Source organism: Callospermophilus lateralis, unplaced genomic scaffold (genome assembly GCF_048772815.1).
Source record: "Callospermophilus lateralis isolate mCalLat2 unplaced genomic scaffold, mCalLat2.hap1 Scaffold_136, whole genome shotgun sequence".
NCBI classification, from domain to species: domain Eukaryota; kingdom Metazoa; phylum Chordata; class Mammalia; order Rodentia; family Sciuridae; genus Callospermophilus; species Callospermophilus lateralis.
Window position 1 is genome coordinate 1683573 of NW_027512520.1, and position 11799 is coordinate 1695371.

Consider the following 11799-nt stretch of genomic DNA (forward strand, 5'->3'; position numbering starts at 1 on the left):
ATTGCAGCACCATTATTTGGTTCATAAATATTGATAATTGTTATATGTTGTTGGTGAATGGTTCCTTTTAACAGTATATAATGTCCTTCCTTATCCCTTTGGATTAACTTAGTCTTGAAGTCGATTTTATTCGATATGAGGATGGCCACCCCTGCTTGTTTGCGAGGACTGTGTGGTATATTTTTTCTCAACCTTTCACCTTCAGCCTGTGTATATCTTTTCCCGTCAGATGTGTCTCCTGGAGGCAGCATATTGTTGGATTTGTTTTTTTTATCCAAGTTAGCAGACTATATTGCTTTATTGGAGAGTTTAAGCCATTAACGTTTAGAGTTTCTACTGATGTATGGTTTGTACTGCCAGCCATGTTTGATTATTTATCTTTTTTTAAATTTAGATTGTTTCTCCATAATTAGATCCCCCCCCCCTCTGTCATTACCGAGGCACATCCCACTGATGATTTTGGTTGTTGTTTTTTATTTCTTCCTTGTGTAGTGTTTTGCTCAAGAGGCTTTGCAATGCTGGTTTTCTGGCTGCAAATTCTTTTAGCTTTTATTTCTCATGAAAGGTTTTTATTTTGTTGTGTACCTGAAGCTTAATTTTGCTGGATACAGAATTCTTGGTTGGCATCCATTGTCTTTCAGTGTTAGAAATACGTTGTTCCAGGATCTTCTTGCTTTCATAGTCTGTGATGAAATATCTCTTGTTAACCTTATTGGTTTACCCCTGAATGTAATTTGCCTTCTTTTACTTGTAGCTTTTAATATTTTCTCTTTGTTCTGTATATTGGATATCTTCATAACAATGTGTCTTGGCGTTGGTCTACTGTGATTTTGTGTGCTCGGTGTCCTCTATGCATCTACATTTTGTATATCCGTTTCCTTTTTTATTTCTGGAAAGTTATCTGTAATTATTTCATTCAGCAGGTTTCTCATTCCCTTGGTTTGAATCTTTGTACCTTCCTCTATCCCGATGACTCGTAAGGTTTTTTTTTTTATGTTATCCCATATCTCATGGATGTTTTTCTCGTGATTTTTTATCAGCCTTTCTGAGTTGGCTAGACTCTTTTCAAGATGATATATTTTGTCTTCATTATCTGACGTTCTGGCTTCTACTTGCTCCACTCTTTTAATGATACTCTCAGTTGAGTTTTTAATTTGGTTTATCGTTTCCTTCATTTCTAGAATGATTGTTTGATTTTTTTTATAATCTCTATCTCCTGATAAAGATGCTTATCTTCTTTTTTATCTGTTTATGTAATGTATTTTCAATGTGTTCTTTCACTGTTTGGATTTGCTGTCTCGTATCATCTTTAAGGTTCCAGTCCATCTGTCTAAGGTATTCCTATATTTCTTTATATGACCATTTTTCTGAAGACTCTAGGTCCTTCTGAATATTTAGGCCTTCCTTCATTGTTTGTTCTCCTTGTCTTTCCTGCTTCTTTATGCTTCTCTTGTTACTTCTTGTTTTGTTTGACTGTGGAGCTACTGTTTACTCTTATAAATTTATTTCATGCTTGGAAGGAAAGATATTAGAAGGAAAAGAAAGAAGTCACTAAAGAGAATGAGAGTAGGCAGGTAGAATTCAAGGAAGAGAGAATTAGAAAATTGAAAAGAAATGAAAAGACAAAAGAAAAAAATAGAAAATAAAGAAGGAAATATTTTTTTTAAAAAATAATAATGATAAACAAATGAAAATTAAAATTTAAAAATAATAATAACCCTAGTACTGAAAGTAACATCAGTGAATGGTGCATACATATCTTAATATTAATACAGTTACTGACCCAGTTTAACATCAATGCATGTAGATTCCTATGGGACATTATTTGTATTTTGATGTTCATTTTTATTCATCACTGGTACATTACTATTTCTTCAGTTTATGCACACATTAGGATATATATTTCATCCACAAGTTCGCAGATTTACAGGAATTTGTTTCACTTTCAATCACTTCCTTCTTCAGGACACATGTATTCTTCCTTGTCTCCTGACTGGTCTTTTCATGAGACTTCTTTCCAAACATATTTTTTTCGATTTCCATAATCACTTTTGAAGCAAAACTCACATCCCCTTCATGATAAATTATAACTCTGATATTACCATTAGATGTATAACTGGTTGGAATGAATGATTGTATACCAATATAAGATTTCTTATATACTTTCAGATATCAATTCATTCCATTATTTAAAGTAAAACCCATTATATTTTTATTCACTGTATGTTCTATTCATTCATTATCTCTATACTCATAGACACAGTGTACACCTCTTTGTGCCCCCAATACTAATTTATACGTATTCAAAATATTGCTCCCAGAAACAGTGGAAGGAATACTCATGTCACCTGATCTGCATATACATTTAATCACAGAAATATTCTGGACAAAAAATGCAAAGGTCACACTTACGATTATACCAAAGCCTAAATGGAAAGTAAACATGGATTACTAAAAACATCCAGGTCCAGGTTGCCTAATCCTCTCAAATGTCAATTCTATTGGTGACTACATATTTGTTTCTTCTTTAGATTATATATTCAAACTCAACCCTATTGAAAATGTCTAATTCTATCCCTACTTTATACATTTCCTGATTTCATAATGTCTCTAATGCTATCAGCTTTCCTACATATATTCCACAGTTCAGCATTGTGACTGACTCTTCACATGTGCTGATATTTACATTCACACTCTAATCGATAACTTATTGCTGAAGAACTTTTGTTCCAAATCCAATACTCACTCTTCTTCCTAAACCTACTGACTATCTTCCTAATCCTACTGACTATCCCTTTTTGACTGGATGTTCCCTTCTACATTCAATCATCCAAGGTACAATGTGTTATGCCATTGTGTATCGATTTATCTGAGAAACCTGTGCAGAATGTAATTCAACGTTAACTATACCAATCAAGGGCCCAATGACATTCCGGGCTTCAAATATTACTTAGATTTCTTTTTTCATACATATATTTCACCTCTATATTCTTATAAATTTCGCAAGTTCCCAATTACATTAATGATCCAGCAGAATGATTCCTAACCCAAATGGAACTTGTTATTAACCCTAACCATACACTGTTCCTTCAATCTAAGTTTACAGAAGAGCAGGGACAGTGTTGGTCTTCTAATACAGGAATGTAGTAGATCTTCCATCTGCTGAGAACCTCAAAGCTCCATGCAGAAATGATCCCTGGAGAAGATGTAGACAGCTATTAAAGACCTGAAAGAGCAAAAGTCATCTTCCATGGAAAACAACCTGGTCAGGATGAAGGGTTGTGTCAGAGTCAACTTATCTCTTCTTAATGTAGAGAAGATGGACAAAACCAGGCCTGTGTTGGTAGCTGTTCCTGGGTGCCTATGGTTGTTATACCATTCTAACATGTGAAAGTGTTACAGGAAGTAGGGGCAGCCTCCATCTCAAGGGACCAATGGAAGCAACTGATAGGACAAAGTGGTTGCAAAGGCAGTGATCTCATTCATTCCTGAAGAAAGTAACCTCACCTCACTTCTTTGGTAATGGAACTCTCTGAACTTGCGATCCAGGAAGCTAGGCACCCAGAGCCAGTCCCAGTCCCAGTCCCAGTGGTCTCACTTTTTTGGATTTACCAAGGACAGAGTCAGTCTTTCTTGGTACCTACTAATGTGAGGAGGCCAATTGTCAGGAAAGCTCGGAAAGGGGCTTTTTCTGAGAAATCAGGTAGTGGCTCACTCCTGGCTCTTGACAACTTCACAGAGTTGGCCAAGGAGACCAGATGTGAGACAGGACAGGACATTTCGGGGATCATAGTATGGCCCATCATTCAGAGGATACTCCGGATAGTCACAGACCTATTTGGGGGGAGGAGGTGCCATTGTGGGTGTGGGTTTGTGGTTTTGTCTCATGTTCTGAGATTAGGTAGGAAAGGTGGTTTGTTTGGTTTGGAGCGAACTAATTCTAGTAAGTCGTTTGACAAGGGCAGTGTTTCTTTTTCTGTGTATCACACTGTGTCCGTGGTTGTAGACATTAGAAAAGAGAATGCATCAGTGGATGTGTCCTGTCTAGTAGAAAGCTTCCCAGCATTCATCCAGCCCAATTTATGAATGGACTGTGGCTTGCCATATCGATGGGCAATACCTGCTACCTTCCTAACTTGATGTTTTCTTCATGAATTCTGGCCACTCTCCAGAATGGGCTCATGATTTTGTTTCCAAGTTATGTACCACCTCCAAGCTCTGTGACATGGCCATGTACTAGATAGCTGAAGGGAATGGCGAGCATGTCAGAAAACTCAGATATCAGTGTGACCAGTAAAGTCTCAGTGGAGAAACCCTGCTTTGGGCCATTTGCTTACATATTGTTTTGTTGCTCTGAGAGTCAGGAACGACTTAGTCTCAGGCCACTCCTTTGTGAAGCCTGAAGAAAAGAGTTTTCAAATGGAAATGAATAGGTTTCATCTGTGGCTCTTTTCTTAATTAATTAGGAAAGAGATGTGTCTGAATCAGCCTCTTTGCCAAGTGTTATTCTTTGGCTTAGATTCTCAGCACCTGATGGATCTAAAGAAAGATCCCATGTGTGCAACCACATCCAAAATGGCAAAAAAAGCTGTCATTGTGGATGAAGTCTCTTGCCTTCCTCTGTAATGTTCCTGAATTCCATCAAGTGAGATAGAGATCATTTGGGTCAATTTAGTTCTTAAAAGTCATTAAGAGGCTATCCCATAGGTGCTTGGTTTTACTCATCTCTCCAATTCACATAAAGAATCTGTACCCGACACTCAGTAGGCCTCAAATTGGAGAAGTGGAGCAGTATTAATGGCAGGCCTATTTGATCACTCCTGGTACACAGAAAGGGTGTACAGGCCACCATGAATGTAGGGAAATGAGGGACAATGGAGCTAATTTTGGACACTGTCTTGGGCTGTGCTAATGCTCTCAAATGTCAATCCTATTGGTTACTACATATTTGTTTCTTCCTAAGATTATATACTCAAACTCAACCCTGTTGAAAATGTCTAATCCTATTACTGACTTTACACTTAGCCTGATTTCATAATGTCTCTAAGGATATTTGCTTTCCTACATGACTGACTCTTCACTTGTGTTGACATTTACATTGACTCTCTAATCGAAACCCTATTGCTAAAGAACTTTTGTTCCAAATCCTATACTCTCTCTTCTTCCTAAACCTACTGACTATCTTTCTAATCCTTCTGCCTATTACTTTTTGAATGGATGTTCTCTTCGACATTCAGTCATCCGAGTAAAGGTCGGGCAAGTGTTAAAGGAGGAGACAACCAAGAGACCATCTCATGCAACAGCAAAGGTTTTATTGGGGGTCAAGCATGCTGGGGCTCAGAGCTCACTTGAGTAGAGCAGAGAGCCCTGAGAACAGCTTAAGCAGAGCTTATATACTTTTCTTGGAGAGGGCAGGGAGGGAAATTTATTGATGGGTCAGGGCAAGTGGGCTGTTTGCATTCAAACAGGTGAGGGAGTACATTCTGCAGTTTGGCAGTTGGGGACAGCGCATTCTGGGAACAAGTTTAGCAAACAGTTTGCAAGATTTCAACAGTGTTTTTTTTAAGCATACAGAAAAACAGGAAGTGACAAGTACATATTTTATCAACCTTTCATTCCCCACTTCTTCTTCTGGCTACTTTTAATCATAAAAGTGACCGTTGGGGGGGGTGTCACATTCTATTTCTGGTAGTGGGGTATTACCATAAGTTTAACTTGTCCAATTTGAGCTTGGAGAAAAGAAATTACACGGTTGAAAAAACAAGGTTTTATTGTTAGCAATAATATGGGGATTTTTATTGGACTCGCCAGGGTTGATAAAAACGTAGTTAAAGAGGGGGACTGTGTAATCCAAGACTCAAACCACCCTTTTGGGGCCTCTCTCTCTCGTTGATGCTCTTCAAGGCGTCTTTTTAATTTACTCATAGTTTTTTTTACAACTCCAGTATTGTCGACATAAAAACAACATTCCTCCCTCAATGCAGCACAAAAGCCCTCTTCTCTCATGAAGAGGAGGTACAACCCTCGACTGTTCTGTAAAACAACTTCAGAGACAGAGGTTAAATATTCCTGCAAAGCTGTGATGGAGGTTTCTAAAATCTTTAAGTTTTGATCTATTGCTGCTTCTAATTGTGTCATTTGTTGTGTCCCATGGACCAGGGCAGTGGTTCCTGTGCCCAACCCTGCAGCAACTCCTATTCGTAATAGAATGGCTAAGGTGAGGCATATATGATCCCAGTGGAACCGGGTTTTATGCCCCCCTCTTTGATCTTCAAATGAACCTGCATCATGATAGAGCACTCTGAGAAACAACTGCACCATTACACAATTAATCACATTTGTTGACCATTTCATGAAAACATAAACAATGTTTAAGTATATAGAATTATACTGTTGTAGGGACAGACAAGGCAAGGCACCTAATATAGCAGCAAAGACACAGAACCTGTCTTATTTGGTTGCAACCAGATTCAGAGGGCATTGCTTCTGTTGTAATCAATTAATTTCCTGAAACCCAAGTTTCGGTAGTTTCAGAATTTTGTACCCAACATGTAAGGGAAGGGGCTCAGAAGTTCACAGTATGCAGAAGGTCACAAAAAGCAGTTTTTGTTTCTGTTTTTTTCTCAGTTCGGGGCATGTCAACTTTTAAAGGACACCTGGGTGGGGGAGAGTTTTTGCTTCCCTTTCTTTTTTTTCCCCTGCCAGCTGTTTCTATGCAGCCCAGTTTGTAACTTCTTTATCTTAGAAATGTAGCCATCTCCGTGAAGCTCCAGCTCAAGGCCAGAGGCCTTTTTTCACATATTTTGTGAAAAACTACTAAGGGTGTGTCTAGATCAGGAGTGCTGAATTTATTAGTCAGTTGCCAAGTAGACCAGGGCAACAGGAAAAGAGGAACTTTATCTACAGTGAACTCTTTTATATGGACTCTTTTGCTGAAAGTCCTAATGTCAGCCATCATGAAGACTTCTGGAGAAGGTCAGTTAAGACTTTTCTGTGGGCCTGGTACAGAGGGGGAAGTCTGGGAAGGCAGGGCTGAGAGCAGCTCCATGGATCTGAGAATGAGGATGGAGACATGTTAAAGAATACTGGGAAAGGGGTTTGACATTTTCTAGCAACAAAAACTTGAGCAGTAGAACAAGTAGAGCAGAGGGGAAGACAGGAAAGAGTATCCCAAAAAGCCTGTGAGGGACTTTAAATTCTTAGTAACCTGTTTACAGTGATGACAAAGCAACTTTGAAGGCCATTTTTATTACATATAGGATAGGGGTCTGAGAGCTCTCCTCAGCTGGTTTGAGCTTTGGGTTAGCTGGTAAGAGGACCTGGTGGGACCCATTGTGGGCACTGACAGGAGAAGAGAGGAGTGATTGAGTGGAGTGGTACCTCAGTACCTCTTACCTCAGCAAGGGGGCAATGGTCTGAGAACCGGCAGAGGTTTGGGTTTTTGATCTAGTAATTGGAGGGGAGAAATCAAATTCCTGAGGTGGGTGTGACAGCAGAGAGTCGGGAGCAGAAGGCTGAGGGTTAGCATGTATTTGAGAAGCATAGTTCAGGATGTGAGCAAAGGAGGGAAAAGGCCTCCACATAGGGAAAACTTCTTTCACTCTTTTGAGCACTTGCAGAAGTTAAGTGTCACGCAGAATTTGAGGATCTAGTGACCCCTCTGTGGGTCATCGGTTTTGGTTATCTAATTGGTAATATGGCCAATGCTGTGTACAGAATTTGATGAGGACTTTGGGTTCCATCTGGCAGTCCCAGTATGCTCACATCCCCATGACTTACAGAAGAAGTTGGCTCTCCCCCCAAACAGCCATGACTGTTTGTGGCTTTGATAATCTGCCTCGCAAACATAGTAGTCTAGGCTAGCCAACCTGCATCTGACTCACGTGTCCCTACATCCATAATGTTTGTTTCCATTATCTATTGTACGGAAGGGATTTAATGGAATTTTAGTGGGATTCTCTATATCAGGGATATCCCAATAGGAAAAACCTATAGCCAGCTGACAAATGTCTGCGTGGAGAGGTGGCCACCACGTCCGTAAGGGGGCTGTATGCGAGATAGACCATACTTCTCGTTCAGTAGGATTTGTGATCAGCCATCGCTGCTAAACGGGCTGATGAGAGTTAGGACTTCTTGTGGTCAAGGGCAGAGTCTATAGCCTTATCCACACGGCAAATACACAATTTGAAAGTGTTACCAGTTTTTTCCAGTTTTCAGCCACAGTCTGGACATAGCGCAGGCTTGAGATGAGAGGCATCGATTCAGGAAGTGATTCCGTCTACCTTAACTGCTGTAGGAGTTATAAGTAGCACCTAGTATGCTCCTTTCCAGTGTGGTTCCAGAGATGTCACCTGTTGTCGTCTTATGTAGATGAAGTCTCTTACTTGATATTGATGTGGAGTCCCCTCTTCCCCAGGTTGGTAGGCAGTGGCCATCTGTTTTCACAGGTATCCCTGAGTTCTTTCAAGAGCTTTAAGTCTGTCAAGCAAGGGGGTGTGGAAGAGATCGTCAGGTCTTAGAGTTGGGGTAGGACCCTTACTGGAGGATTGGAAACATAGAGAATTTCATAGGGGGTGAGGTTACACAATGAAACAGAGGGAGTATTTCTTGCATGAAACAGTGCATAAGGCAGGAGCATAGTCCAAACTTTTATGCCGGTCTCTAAGCTTAATTTCTTTATGGTCTCTTTAATGGTTCTAATCATTCTTTCTACCTGTCCTGAACTCGGTGGTCTATAATCACAATGTAACTTCCAATTAATCCCCAGGATCCTGCCTCACCCCTGACTTACCTGGGCCACGAACACCGGTCCATTATCAGACCCTACTACTTTAGGCAGGCCTTTTCATGGAAAAAATATCTTCCAGGATCTTCTTGACAACCATTTGCACTGTTTCTTTTTTTTTTCTTTTTTCTTTCATTTTTTTCATGGCTAAGTCTTCAATACATCCTGAAAATGTATCTACAAAGACTAGGAGATATTTAAGTCCATAACTTGCTGGCTTAATTTCAGTAAAGTCCACCTCCCAGAATTGTCCTGGTCTGGTTCCTCGTAGGTGCTTTCCTGCAGGAAGCTTGGAAGGGTAAACATTAACCAATTGATTGACCAGACAGGCTTTTGTTACCCATTCAGTTATTTCGTTTCATTGTGAGTTGCTTAGTGGAAAACTCTGTTCTTGATCCTTCAGGAATGAATGCAGTTTCTTTGAACCAAGGTGAGTGAGTTGATGTACATTTTCTACTGACATAGTTAGAGCCATGATTATAGGAGTTTTTACTGAAGGATTTAGAAATTCCACTTGGGGGCCTTCAGGGTTAAAAGTTATTTTGTCCCAGAGTTTGGTGAGCAGATCTCTGCCCATCAATGGGGCCAGGCATTCTGGGATTACTAGGAAGGAGTGAAGGATTTTTCCTTTCCCCTGGTCCATGGTCCTCTTAGTTTTCAAATTCCGATGCTTACTGCAATTAGCCCCTTGAATTAGAGACATTTTATTTGATAGAGGGCCCAATGGGGCCTTAAGGGCTGAGTATACTGCCCCTGTATCTACTTCAAAGTTTACTGGGGTCTCCTTCACTTCAAAAGTTACCCTGAGGCCGGGGAGAGAATCTGAGCCCCGACTTTCTTAGTCATCCTCCAGATTCAAAATGTCTGGCTGGCATGACTGTCTCTTTCTAGTGCACTCTTTGGCCCAGTGTCCTTTTTCGTTATAGTAGACTCATTTATCTGAGGCCAGGGGTGGCCTCTAGTGTGGGCCCAGTTATCCCTTCCTGTCTCCATGTTTCTTAATTTCTGGCCTATTTGTTGTTATGACCAGGACCTTAGTCAATGCCTTAGTCTGTCTTTTGTTTCTTTTATTCTACCTTTGCTACCTTCTCTTCCTCAGTTTTTCCCTTATGGTATACCTTCTTGGCTTCTCTGACTAAATTTCTCAAAGTCATATCTTGTAATCCATCTAAGCGTTGTAACTTTCTTTTAATATCCAGGGCAGCTTGCCCAATAAAGGCCATCATGACAGATGCATTTTGATCCTCTGACTGAGGATCGAAAGTAGTATATCTCCTATATGCCTCCCTTATTCTCTCTAGAAACATAGAGAGAGTTTCATCAGGCCCTTGAATATTCTCTCTTACCTTGGCCAAATTTGTTGGTCGCCTAGCGGCCACTAAGATACCCACTATTAGAGCCTGGCGATAAGTGGACAGATGCTCTCTACCTTCAAAGGTGTTGGGGTCCCAGTTGGGTTGTTTCAAGGGAAAGCTGGCTTTGAATATGTTGGGAAGTTTTGTCAGTCACACATCTGGTCCGAGAATATTTTTTTCTAGCATCCAGGAGGATTCTCTTTTGTTCATTTCTCATGAAGGGAGTCCGTAGGTGTTGTTGGCAGCCATCCCAAGTAGGCTGGTGTGAAAATATCAATGCCTCAACCAGACCTGGGAGTCGGGTTGGGTCCTTGGTAAAAGGTGGATTGTAATTTTTCCACTTATACAGGTCTGAAGAGGAGAAAGGCTAATACTGGTAGGCTTGTATTTTTCCCCATGGCTGTCGTCAATCATTGGCCCATAGGGATGGAGGGGGAGCAACACAGGAGTTCCAGGGTTTTCAATCATTTGCCGACAGTGAGTTTCTTTAGCCGGGCCAGTTTCCTCCAGGGGAGGAGGGGCTGTGAATGCGACAGGGGAGTTATCTGGAGGGCGCTGGGTTGGCTTAGCTTCCTCCAATGGCGGAGAGGCTGTGTCAGCAGCAGGGGAATCACTTCGAGTGTGTTGGGGGTTCGGGGACGAGGACAGAGGATAAGGAGGGGGACAAGAGTCCATTAGAGTCAAATCTTGTGACTCATAAAGAACAGAGGGTGGAGGAGAAGGAGAAGCAGAGGGTTTGAGAGATCGTGGGAGAAGGAGTAGGAGCGGGAGCAGGGGCAAGGAAAGGCTATACCCATGAAAGAGGAGATTTGCAGAGGTCCTGAGAAGTTAAGTGATATGGCTGTTGATCCGGATGGCAATGTGGCCCTCTCTGAAAGACAATATCTCTGACTTTTTAAATTAGTGGGAAGTAGAAAGATCCTTCTAGGGGCCATCCAAATCCAAAGCTGGGCCATTCTGAGGCACAGAGAGTCTGCCAGCTCCAGCGTTTTACTGAGAAAGAAAGATTCTGAGCCCTTAAGAGGACTTTGGTCCAGTGATCAAGGGTCAGGGAGAGAGGAATTGAAGTGATCTGTCCCATAATGAAAGATACACAAACAGTAAAAGCAACGACACACGACACAGACAAGAAAAGACAATAAAGACATGCAATGGACGTCCAACACTGAGACCATTACTGAGTAGCCGGCAAAATCCGATGGGCTGGCAATACTGAATCTGAAACAAAATATCACTGAGTCGAGGAGACTATTGTTTTTCAATTTTCCGAGTCCTCTGTGGCGTCCCCCAGGGACGTGGCCTGTGGCTCTGGTGACACGTCTCTCAGCCACCATCGGAGAGAACTCATGCTCTTCATCGACAGCCATTTTACAAAGCCCTAACTTGAAACCTGAAACCAGAAAGAGGCGCCCTACTTACCCCGAGAGGAGCCCGTTGGGGTCTCTCATCCGCCACTGCCAGATCTCGGTGAAACCTAAATATGCAAAGGGAGGGTGAGCGTTGGTGGAAGAGACCACCAAGACACTGTCTCATGCAAAAGCAAAGAGTTTATTGGGGATCCAGCATGCTGGGGCTCAGAGCTCATTTGAATAGAGCAGAGAACCCTGAGAACAGCTTAAGCAGAGCTTATATACTTTCCTTGAAAAGGGCAGGGAGGGA